This window comes from Aricia agestis, chromosome 1, assembly GCF_905147365.1.
Source record: "Aricia agestis chromosome 1, ilAriAges1.1, whole genome shotgun sequence".
Classification (NCBI taxonomy): Eukaryota; Metazoa; Arthropoda; class Insecta; order Lepidoptera; family Lycaenidae; genus Aricia; species Aricia agestis.
In genome coordinates, this window is record NC_056406.1 from 6194511 (window position 1) to 6216199 (window position 21689).

Genomic DNA, 21689 nt, shown 5'->3' on the forward strand with positions numbered 1-21689 from the left:
TTATAATTCTCTCGGCGCCATGAAAAATTTCCCTATTATAGGTACCTTATTCAAGTCTTTGAGCTTGGATTTTAACACTTAAGAAGAAAACAAAGCGGCAAAGTGTGAACCCTGAGCGGTTGACTTCACACATAATTAAGGAAAAGCTGTTGCAAAATACACCACAACCGCATATTTCGAGCCTTTGTAGAAAAGTGCTATTATGTAATTTAGTTTTTTCCTTTGATTTGAGGTGCTAAATTATATTACTAACGGGCTGTATCGTAAAGACGTTGTTCTGTTTAAATAGGAACTTGATTTCATTTGAAATGATAACGATGAAAGTAGCCTAAGTTACTTATAACTTATAAGTTATAAGTTACTAGCTGTCCCGGCAAAATTGTTTTGCCATAAAATGATTTTCCCTATTTTCCTGCTTTTCTCTTGAAGTTTTTTTCTAATTTTTTTCTATAGACCTCACGGAGCCCGAGCCCTTTCCAACGAATGCAAAACCGTGGAAATCGGTTAGTGCGTTCTGGAGTTATAGCGTCAGGAAGGAAAACCCGGCTTATTTTTATATATTAGATAACCAACTAACATTAGCTGTTCCCAAGATTAGCCATTCCCAAGAAAATCCAAAAAGACAGAAAGATTTTATGATTGAAGTACTTGTGTAAAATGCTAATAATTCAAAGGTACAGAGTACAGACAGACAGACACTTAAATTTAATTTATTCGTCGTTGTCAATCACTTTCAGAAATCAATGATAAATAGTATGCATAATACATTCCTAGTTATATTCGTATCATGGTATTCTCAACGGAAATATCAGTTACATAAAATTTTCCTGTCGGTAACACACGTACACAATCCCATAAATAGCATTAAATGCATAATACTATGTTATTACCTATTACATATAATCAAATTATATGTCCGATTGACGTGGACAAATCGCCCGTAGGCCTTAATCAGCAGCTGTCGTGCGTGTTACGACTACATGTGTATATCCTATATCTTACTTATTTCAAATGATTTGAATTAATTCCAATTAGCCGGGTGTCACACGATACTGAGCACAATTGCGACGCGATAAGGCCCACTACAATGTTTTAATTATGCCTACTAGACGTCGTGCTCAATATATCAAGGAAATTGTTGACTTCCTTCTAAGGGAGGCCGGCGAATCTAAGTTTGTCACGAGCTGTTTCACATTATATTATTCGCTTTGACTCTAATCTTGCGCTTAGTTTTCCATTTGGATTTAAAATTGATATTTTTTAACACGCGATCTACATGAAAATGGTGGCTGAACTTGACAGGCATTAAGGATACTTTATACGTATTTTCCTCACGTTTTATGAAAAATTCTCATAAATAAGTTTTAGATTACTTTCAGGATTGAAATTAGATGTCAACACGAGCATGTTATGAATAATACTACTAATAAATATGTGTAGAATGTGTAGAATATGTGTAGAATAAATATGTGTAGAATTTATATACAGTCGAAAACAGAAGGGTGAGCTAGACTTGTCATAAACACCTGTAATTATAGTGGTTAAAGCGTTATTAAAAATGAGTTTGTGGGACAGATATAGTTACAGCCCATTCTCTTCACACAGGTCAATAATATAGTTAAGATTTGGGAAATGTTAAAATTTATAAAGAAGAAGTGATTTGAAGTACCTACCTAATACCTACCCATTACAACTAGTTTCTAACATTCTGCCATTTTCACTAACAGCTCCTTAAGTTAAACGTCCCCTCAGCCGCATTTAGACAACGATTTTCCTTAATGTGCCCTTGCAAACTTTATTTTACCCCTAGCTCCACTATTGCTACGAAGGTCTTAAGTTTAAAAGTTTTATGTTATTCATTCAAGGAAAAGAGAAAAAACTATCCCAAAGATTTCAAAATACTGTTTTAAATTACAGTATATTTGCCTGAATAGCTTTTAAATCAGAAAAATAACGCCTTCTTCCTAATGAAGATCAAAATGGTTTTAAACAAACTACCACCCACTTGACCATGCCCTTTCCCTCGATGTTATATCCATATTTACCACTTACAGGACGTGGATTTCGCTCTCTATTAACCATGTTACTTATTCATCCCTCGCGTTTAGATCTAAAATATTTTCAGTGTTATTTCGGTTGACCATTGTGGGTTGCTATTTTAGCCGTTCCCGCGTTCAGTGTGAACCTGCCCGCCATGACACCTGTCAACTAATGGAGGCTGCGGATTTTTGTTTGCACCCGACCAAATGTAAAACAAGAGAGGTATCGTCCAACGTTCAAAGCAAATATTTTTAAATGCCTTCCACAAACTGTAGTTTATTCTTTTTGCTTTACGTAGGGCGTAGGCAAACTTTCAAACAATGCAGTGGCATGTCAGTGGTCTGATCAAAAATCCATCAAGCCACTACCCACATTTATCACATCTTCCCATTCTAATCCATACAGATTAGCCGCTTTTTGCCTGTTTTGTTATAAACAAAGGGTATCCCCATACGCAGGCTGTTAATTAAAGTGCACGTACAATGTACATATAGTGCATTAGGGCTGTATCGATCAGTGCAATCAGTCCCTCTCACGCCGCAGCGGCTGCATATTATTGTGCTCCCTCGCTGGCTCGCTCTTGTCCACCGATGACCATTCCATGCGCAAATTTGGCCGCACATTGAATTTTTACAGCTGCAGTATTGGATATGCGTAAAAGTTATATTACTAGATCAGTCTAGTACAGTGTTGCCAAAAGCATAATATTGTGCGGAATATTTTTGTTGTTTTGCCTTTTTTGTCGTCTTTTACAACTGAACTCCATACTCGAAATATAATGAAAAATTCAACTTGTTTCTCATACTGAGTAGATAAGATTTAAAGGAAACGAGATCTTTAAATTTTCATAAGCACGCTAAAGGTTGAAAAGGTCTGGAGGATCCTCCCGTTTGAACTTAACTGAGCTAATATTTTTCGTTTTGCCTGAACTCAGAATTATTTTTTACTTCTTCATATTTTACTCACACAAAATATTATGATGGTGCTTACCTTAATATACAAATATTAAGGTAAGCACCATCTTTTACAAAAAAGAGCTAATTGCTCTTTTAGTGTTCGAAAAGATTTTAAAAGGGGAGAAAATAAAATTTAGTTTGAACTAATTTTTATTAAATGGACTGTGATTTATCAATATCATTGAATACCGCGCAAATTTTAATCAGTTTATGGGATGAAAATAAAACAATATCTATAAGCGCTTACTGTTGAAACGGTTGCGTAGAGCGCGATACGTTATCCGACGTCCGCTCACCCACGCGGAACGGTTGTAATCATTCCCCTGGACCGTGTCCTCTGTCCTTACAGTTGCAATATTGAAAAAATATACGGCTAAACATAGAACCGCCTTTTTTATGATTGAAAACTAGACGTTGACTACGTTCGTTGCTCCGAAATATGTTGACATCCGCAAACGTCAATTTTGCCGCAATCAAAACTATCCAATTAGCCGATCATACCAAACATTGAAATCGTTTAAGTGTCTAAACTCTAAACACACTAGACCGAAAAAACGCGGCCGAAGTTCGGCATGATTACGCCTGCAATGTATTTTAAATTGCTGATGACACACCATGCCGAAATTACGTCGCATTATATTGCCATCAGAAAAATAAATACATAACATTTTATAAAGAACAATTATAAAGCTGTTATTACATAGCATATCTTGTTATTTGCGCAGCCCCTACACTAAGAAATTCTTGTGCTGTAGGGGTTGCCTGCCAATTATTAACATAAATTATGAAGACATATTATTATAAAAGACATCAGAAAGATTTATTTAACAATTCAATAGGTATATCTAAATTATATTATTATTATTATACAAGTGTAATTTACTTATATGAATTCTTAGTGACAATTTTGATACATTATTATTATTTATTTTTTAATTTATGAATTTAACATTATTGCATTAGAGAAATTAGCTTAATTTTATTGTTATTATTATTAAATCTAATTGTTTCTGTGTGTGTGTGTGTGTGTGTGTGTGTGTGTGTGTGTGTGTGTGTGTGTGTGTGTGTGTGTGTGTGTGTGTGTGTGTGTGTGTGTATGTGTGTATGTGTGTGTGTGTATGTGTGTGTGTGTGTGTGTGTGTGTGTTTATTAGCCAGTTGTTCACCGCAAACTTGGCATCTCTAGTGTTCATTACGTTAAAATTCTCTATGACTTTGCTGACATTATTGTATAAAAATGGTCCTAGTAAATATTGTTGGTGTTGGGCCATTGCACTATTAGTTTTAGGTAGTATGCATACTTTGTCCTTCCTTCTTTTATTACAAAGATTTTTAGTTAATTCTGTATCACTGGTGTGGCGATGCTGTGTCAGTATTGATTTTCAAATAAACAGTTGTCTGACTGTCAGTGTCTTGGTGAGTTTGTAGAGTTCATCTGTCGGAAAGTCGTAAGGTTTGGATACAGCTACTTTCAATACTGCTCTTTGGGCTCTTTCTAACTGTATGATTAGCGTTTTGTAGGCTCCTCCCCATACTGATATACAATAGGACAATATTGATTCACATCATCCATCTTCCACTCTTCTTCCACTGGAAAGAGCGCAGAGAGGGGTACTGAAAGTAGCACTGGAGAAGCCTTTAAGATATCCTACTAAAAGCCTATACGATGATACCAAGGTCCTAAGTGCCAGAAAACTTTATCTAGTAAGAGTGTTTGAAGCAGTACATAAATATATAGTTAAATGTCAACATACTTACAACGAAATGCTTAAAACCAGAATTTTTAAAGTACCTAATGTCCCTGTATCCACTTCTTTCGCCTCCCACTTTGGAATTTTTCAGTCTCCATATGATGTGGGGACACAGACCGCGTCGAAAGCTTTTGCCAGATCCAAAAAGACCCCAATTACTTTATTCCTACCATCTATCTCCCTAGTAATTAATTTTGTAAGTTCAGAAACAGCACCCTCCGTAGAGCGACCTGATCTGAATCCATACTGCCGCGTTGAGAGTAAATTATATTTTTCTAAAAAAGATGTTAGTCAATTATTCATAATTTTTTCAAGAATTTTAGAGATAGATGGTAGGACAGATATGGGTCTGTAATTCTCGACACAGTCCCTGCTACTACCCTTATGTATAGGAGTAATTAATGATGTTTTAAGAGCCTTCGGAAATATGCCTTCAGACAGACATAAGTTACAGACATGTGTTATGATTGGTATTAAAGCTGGAGCTGATTGCTTAAGAATTTATAATAATATATTAATATTATTGTATGCGTAGCGCATTGCTGGCGTAATCATGCCGATCTTCCACCGCGTATTTTCGGCCCAGTGTGAGACACTAAGCAGTTGAAGCGCTAAGGGATAATAACAGTCAGAAATTTGCATTTTGCATAAGTATGGATGCAACTTTAATATTACGTGCAATACAGTGCATAAAATATTTCCATCATGTTCAGGTGTGTCTGATAGCTAAGCGACGCGCCCGTAACGGCTATTCACAGTGTTGCCGTGTGTGCTCGCCCCTATTGACACTCACATCGCAGCTTACAGCACAAAGGTATTATGCCTCCCTTACAGCTAGACGGAAACTGAACTGTACAGGATGTCTTGAAAACGCTTTATCTATGAAAGCTCTTTAAAGTGTAGAGCTAGAGTATGTTAATCTATTGATGTTGTAATGTACTGCCATGTTTTAAAGTAGTCACAACCTAAGATATCAAATGTAACAATGCAGTAATTTTTCTCACCCTACTGTCTCTACTTCCCACATCACTTTCTGTCACTGTAATTCATTCATGTTACGGTGATGATTTTACTATGGTAAGATACAAACCGCTGCACATAGACAATCCTAAAATTAGATTGTTTGTTACCTGGAGCACAAAATAACCAACTTATTTACGATTTGTAATACAAAGTTTGCATACCAAATACCCATATAGCCATCTTTCCACCTGTGAAGCCTCGCGAAGTCGTTACAGTTCACTTAAGAGCTCACAATGGAACAAGACGTGATAATGCGAGTGTCGCGGTCGGTGCGTTGCAACTTCTTGAGCTGCCTTTGTACAGTCGCTGCCACCGTATTACGACCCCTAGCCAGTCATTTTAGCATCACAATGCGACTGACTGTTCAGGCCACCCACTGTACAGGCTTTTCGGTTACCAGTTAGCATTCGAACTTAATTGTAAACTGTGGGACAACTTGAATGAGCAGATAATAGGTAACTCGAACTTTAGCCTTTGCTACGGTCTGATTTATCTGACTAATCTTGTGCTTAGTAAATCCAGTACAACTCTCTGCGTCTTGGTAAGTTTGGCTTTTAAAGTTCGGTTTAGTAAAGAGTAAAGACACTAACTGCCGCACTCAGAGTGGAACATACTTAAATGTAATTAATTCAAAATTTTTGACATAAGCCCCATACATTATCTGTCAAACTGTTCATTCAATTGAAGGTTATTCATAATTAAACTATGTCTCTGAGTACGGCCGCGGTAAGCCAGCTTTGGAATGAACTAAAATATTAAAACATGTAGTTGTAGGTACAAAATATGTTTATTCTTAAAGTAGGTTGTTGAAATTCTTTGTTCTGTTATTAAAATAAAACATATTAGCCACGTTTTTTTTGCAAGATTGTAACTATTAATATTATTATTAAGTATATTTAAAAAATATGCATTCGCACTGATAGTAGGTCATCGACCCGATATGTTTATCAAAAGAGTTTAATTACATTTGTATGTAGCAGATGTTAATGGCCGTTTGTTTTGAAGTTCCGAATAAAATTGCAAAGTTGGCAGCGCGCCAGCCGCAGTATTGCCAACATAAAGTAACTCCTTTTCGTGAGCATCCGTGATTAAATGGGTCATTAGGGGCGTCGGACCTGTTCGGTTGCTGTACTCTCTGCGATAAAGACCCCTGATTACTCATTGATGTTCAGGAAATGACAAAAATGACATTCCATTTAATTATACAGCTCAACTCTTTTGTACACCTGCATACTGTACAGTGTACACCGTTTTAACTATAAGTAGTTTTAAAATTTAATAAAATAGCAACGAGAGGATACAAAAGAATCGAGACTTTTTCTTGTTTCATACAGTTAAACATGCAGCTTCGTTCCTTGTCGGATCCAGTCCGATTCCTATTAAACTACAAAATGTTTTAATCCATAATTCCATAATTGTTGTCACGGTGTGTCGGGGGACCGCTAAGTAAACTACAACCTACAACCGCCAAGTCGCTGATTATCTCGATTCAGTTCGCTGTGAATTGATCCTTAAACTTGTTATGTGAAATCAAACATCTACATTAGCGGTCCCCCGACACACCTTGACAATTATGGACTAAAATATTACTTAACACAAGTTAGGAATTATTTGAACTTGAAGGCAGTAAATATTATTTCATTACTTTTTAAAGTCGTTTGGCGGGGGTTTTTTTAAATTTCTTAATTTAATTTTATTTCATACTTTTTGAACTTGTGTTGGTTATAGTGCAGAAAATTAATTAATATCAACAGAATCATATTCTCATGATTACCATTTATCAATGTCCTTTTCGATGAGGCCGTTAATATGAGCCCAAACATGAAACCTCTACTTTGGGTTCATACGATGCTGCAGCAGCAGCATGTAAATATTTAGTGTTTATCTACTTCTTACTGGTTGTTGCAATCAAAATGAGCCCAAACACGAAACCTCTGCTCTAAGTTGGCGAGGAGTTGGATATCCTATTGATTACCAGCTGATGCTGCAACACCAGGTCAACTTTCTATTATTATGTGTATACGTATATTATATATTTACAACTAGAATGAAATATAAAACCCATCAAACGACTACAAGTTGCTAACGGCCTTTCATGAACCAGATAAACCCTGATTGTCCAGCACTGAGCAGGTTGATGATGATGAATTATAGCTAAGAACACTCTCGATCATGTCAGCTTTCAAACAAAAAAAACTAGATCAAAATCGGTCCACCCGTTTGGACGCTACGATGCCACGGACAGATACACACACAGACAAACAGACAGACAGACAGACACGTCAAACTTATAACACCCCTCTTTTTAGTCGGGGGTTAATAATAAAAGATTATAGAATTGGGATAAAGAGCTTGGGAATTTCTCCTAGTAAAAGGTATGCTTTTACTAATGTTTACGTGGATTTCAATTGAAATCCCCTCTGGCGTTGCTTATGTTTATCGTAGAAGCTGGCGATATCGACGTATTTTGATTCAACGCCCCGGGCTAGGTGGAGGTGTATAAACAAGTCGGATAGACAATTCGAATGTGGTGATAAGGGCCTTAACCTCGTTGTAAAATAATTTAAGGTTCATAATGCAGGCGATGGTGAATTGTGGGAAATACCATTAGTGTCCGCCCACGCGTCTAACAGAGTTATTTGCAGCGCGGCTCCGATTGAATGTATTGCTGTGTTTGAACTGGGATTTGTGAGTATAGACTAGACTGAAAAGACGAGCCATTCATTGTTGGATTCCAAAGTTCTAGAACGTTTTAAATTCAAAGAGACGCCGAGGACAGGAGATAAATATTGAGATTTTTGTTAAGGTTTAAGTGTGTGAGAGCCATTGCTTAGCACGTATGGACTGGTTTAATCGGCCTCAAAAAACTGGCGATAAATAATGATTTTTCATAGTTTAGGTCTAAGGAGGTGTTTTATACCTATAGGAGCGACTCTTGCAATACCTACTAGAGGTTACCTTCTCTAGTATTACAATATACATATAGTCTGTTGTATTACGAGTGGACAGCGGCGGTAGGCGAGATATAAATGGCGAAGCCTTTACCAGCAGCTGATCATACGGATTAGCTGCTGGTAAGTTAATGAGTAGTAAGAGTGGCTCGTTATTTTATAGTCATTATCTAAATAATAAATGTAAAATATTGACACTCAAATGATGTAAAATATTGCTAATTACACTTATATTGCACCAGTTCCATTATCCTTTGACATTAGCTATTTAGAACCAATAAAGCTATTTACTGTTGGATTTTAATTATCAATAAAATCCATAGCGCAGTAAACTCCTGTAAGAACCGCGTAACTTTAAGTATTTACGGGTATGTATAAGTTACCCGCACACGTCCGATAATAGTATTATCGGTGCCCAATTTTTTGTAGGAAAAAAAGAACATACCAGTTACAATAATGAGCACTCGTCATAAAATAGGATTCCTTCGGAAACAATAGGACCAAAAACATTTCATGTATAATATTACCTTGACGACCACAAAAGGTTTGTCCTGTGAAAAAGACATCAGATCTTATGTAGAGCCAAGATTCTGAATCTACGCGGCCTAACTCTATCGACCCTAACTCCAACAAATTCTACATATCAGAAAGTATCTATGGCTTCGCTGTTTTGCTACCGTCATGGAGGTGAGGCGAATATGTGTTTAGTTTCTGATCTAATGTCTCCTTCACAAGGCAAACCTTTTGTGGTCGTCGAGGTAAAATTTTACATAAAATGTTTTTGGTGGGATTTCATCACGAATTATTATCTCGGCCCTACAAAAAGTCTAACTTGTGCGGGCCGTAAATATAGAGCGGGCGGCGCGGGGCGATCTAGACTCAGTAAGGTGTGCCTAGAATTTATGAAGCCTTATCTCCTATAGATCTAGAATAAATTTAGTATCACATAAATATCTAGGTAATAGTGTTGATTGAATTGATACAGTTTGTTTATTGTTGGTAGGGTCTGCACAAATGTTGCGCGATTTCCATTGTTTTCTTAAAAGTGTTTCTACTCAATAGTGTTGGTGATTGGTTAAAAAAACAAACCGACATCGAGCATAAGTTGCTTAGGTATTAATTGCTTAAACAAAATATTAAAAAGCAAGTAGGTATGATTAAAAATATAATGCATACTATTATAACATTGATATATTTATAGTCCTTTTAACTAGAACGAAGATTAGTTCTGAGGAATTGGCTGGCAAGTGGTGATGACAGATTATAAACTTTCTAAGCGAGACGGGTCAAGGGCGAATACCGCTGTCTGCTGTCATCTGCAGTCTACGCGAAGAAAATACAGTAGGAAATTGTGATGACATTTTCAGTCACTTTTTAAAAAATATATCCATACTAATATTATTATAAATACGAGAGTGTGTCTGTCTGTTTCCTCTTCACGCCCAAACCGCTGAACCGATTTTGCTTAAAGTTTGGTATGGAGATACTTTGAGTCCCGGGAAAAGACAAAGGATCAGTGACGGATTAGCCCTTTATCAAATTAAGCAATTGCCTAGGGCATCACGTCTGAGGGGGCACCAGAAGAGTAAAGGTTCAAAGACCGATTCTAGTTGAGATACGGATAGGGGGGTCCACAGGCATGGATTGCTTAGGGCATCAAGTAGTCTTAATCCGTCACTGCAAAGGATAGTTTGTATCCCGGAAAAATGTACGGTTTCCGCGCGAAAAATGAATTTGGCGTGACGGAGTTGCGGGTGTCATCTAGTACAATAATACACACTTAACCTCTATTTGTGTAGACTGTAGAGTGGCTAAAATACTCTTAAGTAGTAAAAGGCTAGATGTAAGAATCGTCCAGATTTAATCTACTGCTTTAAGAAAGTTAGTATTGAAATAAATCAGTGTATGTAAGGAATAAGGATAGGTATTTACGTGCGATCTAGCTGTCTCAAAAAAAGCCCGCAGTCATGCTGACTCTACATTTATTTATGTTGTTAATTTTTTGTACTTAAATTAAATAAATCGAAGCGTGAATTTATTTACAACGTCAATATACCATTACCGGCTGTCTCGTTAACAATTAATCATTGTGATAACCGCAGCACATATAAGGCGCGAGTTCAAACGATACTGACTCTTGCCAATCTTGCCATTCACTTGTATGTAAGCACAGTAAGGACAGGCTCTAAGAAGGGCTTTATTTTACACATGTACCCGATTAAAAAGCTACCTCAAAGTTTCGCGCTGCCTATACTAAACCTTTACGAAAAAAAACTTTAAGAACACGGATGACATGGAGAAGAGACAAAAATAATATGTTTGTAGCGACTCATCCTTACCAAAATCCTCGCTCAGTTCGATCGCGGTATAGCGCGGCTTCCTTGTATCGACGACGTGTGCGCAGTATTAATTGATATTGGGAAAGGCCTCCCTTAATTACTCCATGTTCATTATTTAATGACACTTTTTGTATCAACTTGATGTGTGACTGATATAGGAAGCGAGGTGATATGCAAATAATTGATTGTTCGACGCCCGCCAGGAAATTAATAATGTTTACTTATTTGGCTCCATTGAGGGATGGCAGCAATAACGAAATCACTTTTTATACGTGTCATATATTGTGTTCGTTAAGGATCCATCGATCTTCTGGATCGCCTGTTTTGTTTATTGATTGTACAGGTAGCCTGCGGCTTTGTTCATAAAATAAAGATTACAAATTGCAGCATTGTAGTGTGTAGGAGGTCTGCTATGTTCACAACTCGCAAGAAACCTGCTTATAGAGTGGAGAGTTGTAGAGAGTGTCAGTCAACAGTCTTTTTAGCTGATAGACATTGATATCTTGGTACTTGAACGATACCAAACTTTACCTTTGAAATAATGATTATTAGTTATGTTTTTACTTTTTAGGTTAAAAATGGTCAATAAAGAATGCGATTTTTATATTTCATGTTCTAATTACAGTAACAATTATGTGAATAATAATAACTAATTGCAAAAACAGTATTTAAGTGCAATAATTAATGTGCATCTTTGTAACGTTTCTTAAAAGTACTTATGTATTAATTTATTTATGCTGATTATAAAACTACAGAATAATGACCTCGGTTTTCCGAGTAAGATAAGAAAATTAAGTTATTTATATTCTTTTACTATAGTTTAGAAATGTTTTGTTAATTATGCCGGTGCAAGGAATCATAAAAAGTCTTTGTATGCAACCTTAAGAGTATTTTTGACCGACTTCCAAAAAGGAGGAGGTAATACATTCAGCTGTATGTATCTTTTTTTTTGTATGTACAACGATTACTCAGCCGTTTGTGGTCTGATTTTCAAAATTATTTTTGCGTTGTATAGGGTTTAACTCGAATTTGGTACCATGTTCACAAAAGTGGTGATCTGATGATGGGATCCTTGAGTAATCGAGGGGACTCCTTGAAATTTGTATGGAAACATATGGTGATTTCAATTTTTCCTGAAGTATTCGAGGCACATACTACCAAAAAGTAAAACTTCACACCTGGTTATACCCTGGATCCAAAGGTACCCAACAGAAATTTTGAATCCTTATAGATACAGGTTCGGGGATTTTGGCGCTGTTTAAACCACTGAAAGCATAAGCCAATATATCAATTTGATTAATCATCATTATCATAATTATAAATATACCATGGGTCATCACATGACCCAATTAGTGGTACTTTTCGTGATATTTTGCATCGGAGCTGATGTTATTGATAATTGTTTCGCTGTTTGTGGACCGATTTTTCAAATTCTTGTGTTGTTGTATAGGATATAATCTAAATTTTGTATAACAATTACGAAAGTGGTGATCTGATGATGGGATCAATGAGCAGTCGAGGTAAATCCTTGAAATTTATTAAAACACACATAGTGGTTAAGAAGTTGTTTCTAGTAACTTATACATATATATATATATATATATATATATATATATATATATATATATATATATATATATATATATATATATATATATATATATATATATATATATATATATATATATATATATATATATATATATATATATATATATATATATATATATATATATATATATATATATATATATATATATATATATATATAATATGTTACAAATAAGTGTAATTTCATACGAAGGTGTCCCTGGACCCAGAGACACTGAACAGAACTCCTGAACCTTTAAAGATAAAAGTTTGGAAATTGAAGCATCGCTTAGATAACTGCAAGCATTTACCACAATTTCGCTTACAGTAACATAATGTGAAGTTAACATTCGTAGTGGTCATTACTTATTTACGCATAAAGCCTTATCTTGTAGATAACTACAAAGAGTGAAATTATTATTTTTAACAAAAAATTAAAACTGACTTCCAAGGTAAAAACAATAATAATATGAACTGAAAAGTATTAAATAACTCTTAATCTTTAATATTGCCTTTTTCATAATTCGTCTAAATCTCACCTATTTCTGTACATTCTACAGTCTTCATTATTTTGAAGTCGGTACCAGCTAATTTAATGGTGAGTTCAGTCAATGTCAGAATATCTAAAACTTTTGGGACTGGTACCGACTTTAAAGTAATGAAGACTGTAGAATGTACAGAAATCTGAAATAGTTGAGATTTAGACGAATTCTAAAAAAGGCAATATTAAAGATTAAAAGAGTTATTTAATACTTTTTAGTTCATATTATTATTGTTTTTACCTTGGAAGTCGGTTTTAATTTTTTGTTAAAAATAATAATTGGCTTAAAACTACATTTTTATTGAAGTATCTTAGATACCCTGTATTTAAAAAAAAATTAAACCACTAACATTTTCGTCCCAATAAAGTTTTTTAAGTGCTTTACACAAGCGGGTTCATTGCTCATTATCAGCTCTACACGGTTGTAGAGCTGATAATGAGCAATGAAAATATGTAAATGCCGCACAACGCCGGCAACTGTTCGCCGCAGATACTATCGAGGTGCAACTCGCCAGCGATGCAGATTAAATACAAGGTCCTTGCTGGGCATACAATCTAAATTTCGTATTCGAAACATACCTAACTTTTTGGTCTAAGATTTTACATCAGACTGTGACTGAGAAAAAGAATCATAAAATATATTATGAAAAATAAAAATTACATAACGTGTTGGTGGTAAGCTTTAGCCCAGATTACTTTTTTCGAGAACTTAAGGCCGGAAACGCACCTGCAGCTCTTCTTATGTTGCGAGTGTCCATGGACGACGGTAGTTGCTTTCCATCAGGTGACCCGTTTGCTCGTTTTCCCCCTTATTTTACAATAAAAAGAAATGTTCTGCAGTACCCCAATTGCACCGACGTTGTTGAACCACAGCAACACCAAGAACTCCTCAATAGACGACCTAGACCGAGAGATAACTGGGTAAACCTAACCTAAACAAAAACTGCAGTAGACAAAATAAGTTTGGGAATCCCTGTTCCACATCGTCGTATGTAGGACTTTAACTTTAGCTTTGTATCTCATAACTCATAAAATTCCCTGGATTAATATGATAATAGCATCTCAACCCACGGGGATTAAACGCATTAATAGTCGGCATATTCTAGTTGTAAAGTATCGGGCCTTGACAACGGCCAGGGGCGACGTCGGCGGGCGGTCTGTCTGGCGCAATAGACAAAAACGAATCACTTTATTACCGGCTATATACCGACTATAGCCAGTACTGCTTCCCTGTGGGCCGCTGTTAAAGCGAATGGCTTCATAAACATCCCAATAAAACTAGGAATTTAATCGAATACACGATACATGCGAGTATCTACGACACAACTGGAATGGAATGGAGAATTTGGTGTTGACTGTTGACCGTTGAAGTTAATATGTCAAAACGCAGGATAGGCTACGGCCTACGGCGTATTTTTAACAGGAAAATATTCACACTAGAAAAAGTTACGTCCTCCATGCGAATTTTAAATTTAAAATTTCTTCAAAAGATAATTGTCTATGGTTGAAAACTTTTTGTAGAGTTAAGTGTTATTTCAATATTATGTTTGCGAAGTAGGTACATAATAGTGTGCTTTCAAAGCGACATCAAAGTTTCCAGAAGCTCTATGTAGAGATTTATTTTCTCTGCAAGTAGTATTAACTATGATCTCAACAATTTACTGTTAGTGAGTGAGTGACGAACGTAAATTTTGCTGGGGAATGTAACCGGTATTTAGCTTCAAATTATCTAGCTCTTAGGCTGCGTTTCCACTGAAGCGGAGAAGAGCTTAGTGGTTCCCGAATTGACCAATCTTGCTATTCCAGCGGAATGACAGCGAAGATTTCGAGCACGGTGATAATCTTACTTACTTAGTTACTGCGCCGTAGCGACCCAAATTGAGTCTTGGCCTCTGACACAAGCACACGCCATTTCTTCCGATCCTGTGCGACATCCTGCCATTATTCGGCTCGTAACGTCTTCAGGTCCATTTCTACCTCATCCCTCCAGCGGTATTTGGGACGGCCTACCGGTCGTTTGCCAGTCATTTGCCCCACATACGCTTTTTTTGCCGCTCGGTCATCATTCATTCTTTCTACGTGACCGAGCCAGCGGATTCGGTGAGATTTGTATTCCCCGATAATATTGGGCGTTGCCACAATTTCTTCAATCTCAAGGTTTTTCCGTGGCCTCCAACTGCCGTCTTCATCCCTCGTCGGTCCGAGAATCTTGCGCAGTATTTTTCTCTCAGCTACTAACAGCTCTGTTTCCTCTTATTCTCTACCTGACAATATTATTGAAAATAGATTACAAACTTACAGAACATAATATAATTGTATATTGCCATTTGATAACGACGTTACTTTCTCTCCTAGATGTAAGTTACCTATTCATAAGGCGATGAAAACATCATTATTTATTAATTCGCCCGTCAAGTTCCAAGATTGATCGAATCGTATGTATAATTCATAACATATCTGAGATCGTGTTTGTATTTCAATACCTCGTTACTACTTAATAAGCTTAAAAAGATACGCCTACGATCGTGACAATGTAGACGTTACGTTTTGTATCGTAATAGTACATGTGTTTATAGTCAGGCTATAAATAAAACAAGTGATCGCACGCAGCTGTCCCTAGCGCCGTTAATGCCATGTAGGCACAGCTGACATTTCGAATAACAGTATACTCGTTTAACGATTTTTGTAAATTAGCCTTGAGCCTGACGAAACTGCGAAACACCTAGCTCGGATCATCTCAGGTCGCGTTTCGTCTAATTTTTTTACAAACATGAATGAGTAAGAAGGCTAGTAAACTCGTCTCGACTCTCGTTTGTCTCCGACTCCGTCCAGTCTCGAAGCGCGTGCGGCGCGGTTCGCGCGTTTCTTATGCGCTTTACGATTTGAATTTTCGAAAATCGAATTCGATTCGAAGTTTATCGTTGTTTTTTTCTAAAAAGTTTTGTGTGCAGTGTTTTTGCCAGTAATTAAAGAGCATTGAATGGTAACGAAAACTGGGTTTTCAGAAATATTTACTTTTTGGAGCACTTCACTTAGTACGTTAATATTATTTGTATATTTGTTTTATATTTATTTGTATAAATAATTAGCTTACAAATATGTACATTTTAGCAAACGAGATATTATTTTTCGTATATTTAGTCCGTCACGCTTACGAAACAAATGGATTTTAGGTAGAGTCAGCTTTTGTATACTTTTTTCGATCACGTTCAGCCTGCTTTGAATTAATGTTATGACGCTTATTAAATTGCAGTTTTTCATCTTTTTTTGAACAAGTCAGATATTTAAAAAATGCTCGTCCAAATGAAAATACCAGTAAGAAATTATTCAATTGCATTGTACCTAAGTAAATACCTATAAACAAGATAAACAAGTACAATTCAAGGACACACACAAGTAAAAGTTTTAGTAGCAATAGCAAATGAAAGCAATTCTTGCCACTTGACTCATAGGTCTAAGGAAAACCACATAGGGCAAACAATAAATAATGGAAATGACATGCTATTGTTTCCTCTTATTAATACTGTGACAATTATTTAATGTGTATTTGTTGATGATGACAATTGACCTTAAAAGTGGTGAGATTGTTGATGATTCAATATTTATGGCAAAACCTTTATACACTATATTCAGCCTATTGACGTAAAGACCAACATTTTGTATTTAAGTGGACCGATTATAATAATAATGCTGATTAAATTGAAACGTAACAAAAACAATAGTATAACTTTTAACACGCTAGGCGAAACATCTATGTCATCGTTAATGGTGGAAATATAAAAACATGAAGATTTTGAGGCTAATAAAGTCGCCTTGACGTACAATCATTAGATGAGTCGAACAACAAGATAACAAAAAAAAAAATATTTCGTCTTCACCTGCAACATACACGTGCCGAGAATATACATAGATCGTACTACAATATAATTTTTAAAATCGTTCACAAATAGGGAGTAATCGTTGAACACACAAAATAAACATCCGAATACGAATATAGAACCTCCTTTTGGGAATCGTTTAAAAAGTCCAACACTTCAGAGTGAGTTGTAAGTTATAAGAACTCATTGTTAAACGAAAACGTTCGTAAGATACGTTTCCCGGTGTTTTTAGACAAAGATGTTGAAGTGCGAAAGTTTGAGAAGTAGAGAAGCTAGACGAAGACGATTTAGCCGAAGTGTTGGATGCCGTCCAGAATATACAAACGCCGTGATTGTTTCATTGTGCACCAATAAAACAATAGTGTTACCAACTTCCGTTTTGACCGTTTTAGGGGGGATGTTTGGTAAGTGGGATTTTATAGGAGCTATTCATTTTAGGACCTTTTTGCAGGTTGTTTTATGTTTATGATTAAATAGAAGTCTAACAGTTAAGGTTAACAGGTAACGTTAATAAGCTGCTACTAAATATAAAATTTAATAAACTATTCTATTAAAAACATTAAATGCTTTAGCTAAAATACTTAGGCGATAACATGTTTGTTTCTTAGTTAAAACATTAAATTTATTTTATCACGTATGTTATTAGTTATTAAGTATTAAGTGTGATTAATGGTGGGGTTTTAACTTTCGGGTTTAATTATTTTTTGAGTTGGTAACACTGAAACAATACACTATTTATTCCTAACCCAAATGCGTGCGGTATGGGCCGATGACAGAGGATCGTAAAAGTACAAATGGACGTCTAATTGGGAGCCTAGTTTCTCAAATGGTTTCATTTATCTCGATCGTGGATTGGCATGTGTTTGCTTTCTATTTGCTTTTAATGTGCGATTAAAATTAATTCGTGTTTAAGTGCTATTGGCAAATTTTCATTACGTGAGCCTCTAGTCAAATTGCGCTCGATAAGTTGACAAAGATGTAAAACAAAAATGATTGGCATAACTCATGACATCACGCTTCTATCGAATATTACACTTTTATTTTTAGTTTTAACTTCGCTGTCGAAGTTTTTGAGTGCAAGTCATCTAAGTTCCCAGATTTTTCTAATTGGCAACTGATTATTTATGCGTCCACTCAAACGAGCGGTTTAAGATCACAAGTAATTATTGTATACAATTAGGCGCTTTGCAGACGACGGGGCAGGGCGGGCCGGTCAATTTCGCCGCGAACGATAGCACAAAGGGATATATTACCAACGCACACGGCGGGGAAAAAGACCGAAATATCCGCGGCTGCTTCGCGGACAAAAAGCCCGCCCCGCCCCGTCGTCTGCAAAGCGCCTAATTGCTTGAAATCTCGCGTGTAGCACTAGCGGCCAAACCGCTGGTTCCCGCGGAAGCATATTATATTGTTGCTATTGAAATAAAGTAATAAGTTCATATAAATGGAACCTTATTTATATTATTATTGCCATTGAAAAAGTAATTAGTTCGGATTACTTCATATCCCGTGTTATTGTTATTTTACATCCTCCACCTACCTAACTTATGTTGAACTCATGAGAATGATTTTCAAAATGAAAAGATTTTTTGTTTCTTATTAATTTGGTTTTGACTGTCGGCTTCCTTAAGTGATTTCGCAGAAATGACTCTGTTATTAGTATTACGTGTATAAATTATGCAGAAGGGCGAGGTATTAAAATATGAATATCATTTGTATTCATTTATGTCTGAGACTTTTTCACAACGGTAGATATGTTGCATTTGAGTGGACTTCTAAAAGTAATATTTTTCGATAATTTTGGTCAATATCGCGTGTTTAATCAATATCGACAGCTTCCTGTACGAGGAAGTCGGTGAACCACGAGAACTCCTTGATGCTAAGTGGCCCCCATTGCCACACGTCGCACGTCAGGACCCTGTCAGCTGTCATAAACGTCACTTAATTCAATTAAGGTGTGCTTTACATGTTATTTAAGTAATATAATATTTTTATAGTTCTCTGTATGACGAAAAGGCGGTCGTGCAAGAGTTAACAGTGACATTTTGGTTTGGTAGTTTTTTTTTTATTAACAAGAGCTGTAGACTGTAGTATAGTATAATTTGGTTTCCAGAAAATCCAGGAATAGTAATTTCTATACATTCCTTATAAGTTACACAGTTTCAGACTACAGTACTCCCAAATTAATAATGCGCATGCAAATCCTCGCTAATTGTCGTAATCACGAAAATACCCGAATCTATGAAACGTAAGAGCCTCAAACAATGCACTTGCATTTTGCACCTTGTTCAAAGGAAATAGAAGTAAATATCATATAGCCGGTGGCTGTCCGCTGTCGCTGGTCCGTCAATAAGTGCTATATATAATCTAACTCACCGGGAAGCTATCGCAATTGACAACATTTCAAAATTTTAACATGGCTTTTTTATTATTTTATATGAAAGTAGACTTAAAATAAGGCGACACGTGTTTCTTGCTTTTTCAAAATTATGTTTTTATGATACCTAAAAAATAGATTTTAATCCTTCGTATTCTAAAGAGACGTAAGCGCCAAGTGACGTCATACTTACGTCTGAACGGTTAATTCCATTACACTATAACAAAAGAAAAAATCTGTCAATGTAAGTTTGTTACGTTTATTATGACGTCTGTCAATGTCATCGTCAACCTGGAGGATAGGTAACCAATGAGGTAATGTTATTATTTAGAAATGTCAGTGTTGACAGGTGGTTGACAGTGACGTTTTTGTTTTTATGCTTCATGTTGTCTTTTTAAAACTATTTTACACCAGGCAAACAAACTGTATGATATTATGCTGTAAGTATGACGTCACAGCGTATTTTTCAGTTTTTATTTATTTTCTCAGTAAATAAGCAATATAAAAATTTTTTGAATATTTTTTTGATATCAGGAGAAGAAACTAAAGAAACGGTATTTTTTATTTTAAGGCTTAAAAATTTTGAAATGTTGTCAATTCGCAGCGTTACCATGGTATCATTCAAGCAACGTCAGGCGCCTCTACGTCGCTGCAAAGCGCTGTTTTTCTTAAAGTTAAGTTTAAAACAGCGCTTGCAGCGACGTCTTCCGACGCTCGGGAAATACGACCGTTGTCGAAAAATTACGAAAATTTCTATGCGCACTATCACTTTGGGAGCACTGTACTACAAGTACATTCTACCTACTCTACAATCTTTTATTTTCGACTTCTGATAATTATAATGGGTTTAATCTAACCAAGTTTTGTTTTTCGTCACTTCAAGGAAGGATGTACCTGAGACATTATACATTATACTGAGTCAATTTTTTCACTGAAGATTCTGAGTTTTAAATTCGCTGTTACCTACATTATATAATACTAAAGTCTTCGTTTCTTGGTATTGTTGTCATTAATTTCAAAATGTTTCGGAAACTATGTGCGAATTTCCTTATAATGTTCATTCACTTCATCAAGCGTTCAAATAATGGACTTGAGGTTTGAAGAAGTCTCATTCTAAAACATTAAAAGTACGACTAATTTAGTCTAACAACGTGTTAACTGTTAATTCAATAACATTATGAACCACAAATACACAGGTATAATTAATTGTTGTGTGGTCGGTGGATGACCCACACGGCACACCGGCCGCACCGCGCCTACGCCGTACATCCAAGGCTGAGTCCGATTCTGACACTATAATTACTGGCCACACCATGCTATATTATTTATGGTGTTTGTATCAGAAATTAATTTAGCAGCACGAAATATAATTGTGTCATTAACATGATGTTATTGACATAATTCTATTTCGTGCTGCCTGCCTGTGCTATATATCCTAAGATCCGACCGTAAAATTCTGCATGAATCGTTTTTTTCGATCAAAAATATTTTAAAATAATCTTAAGAACGTATAGAATCGATTAACGTTGGGTTGCCTTGTTAAAAGTAGCCGCAAGTACCTCTAATTGAGCAAAATACAAACTTGCGTGTATTCAATAGAAAATTAAGAAGGAATGACATTGAGGAATGACAGGACAATACATATAAAAATGAAAGCGCCTGTTAAATAAAAATAGCAATCTTGCGAGTTCTCGACGTCCTCAAATAATGACAGGCATAATAATTGTAGGCCTGAACATTTGTCATATACAAAAGTGATGGCAACCCCAGTTTGCGGCTATCGTGCAACTGGCAACCATGGATATTCATGTACAAAATGCATAAAACTTTAATTTGGTATCAAAATTATTAAAAAAATCGATGCTTCAATTTTGATGAAGAACTATGTCCGTTTACGGGCTGGCAACCCTAGGTTGCGGCCGACTTAGAGCTGGCAACCATTTATACCTTATTTTCTCACGTCATTTTCTTTCAAGTGATGTAAAATTTACTGAAAAAAAATATACATGCAAATTATGCATTTATCTCATGAACATTCAACATAATTAGAGGTACTTGCGGCTACTTTTGATAAGGCAACCCAACATTAATCCATTCTATACGTTCTAAAGATTATTTTAAAATATATTTGATCGAAAACAACGATTCCTGCAGGATTTTACGGTCGGATCCAATACTAATAGTATATTTGAGGACGAATTCGTAGTACCTACATGGGTAAACAGATAGTAAGGGTGCACCGTA

The 21689-nt window shown here is 35.9% G+C and overlaps 1 protein-coding gene across 7 annotated transcripts in view; it reads left to right on the forward strand.

Annotated features, from left to right (window-relative positions):
* Positions 1–21689, forward strand: part of LOC121734303 (focal adhesion kinase 1) — a 126347-nt gene that overhangs the window by 67727 nt on the left and 36931 nt on the right. For 2 of the 7 annotated variants that reach the window (XM_042124847.1, XM_042124840.1), the window contains exon 1: positions 16037–16173. The exons of the other annotated variants lie outside the window; for them this stretch is intronic. The gene's annotated coding sequence lies outside the window, so the exon portion shown is untranslated. Of the gene's footprint in view, positions 1–16036; positions 16174–21689 lie in introns of those variants that run through there. 7 annotated transcript variants of the gene reach the window in all.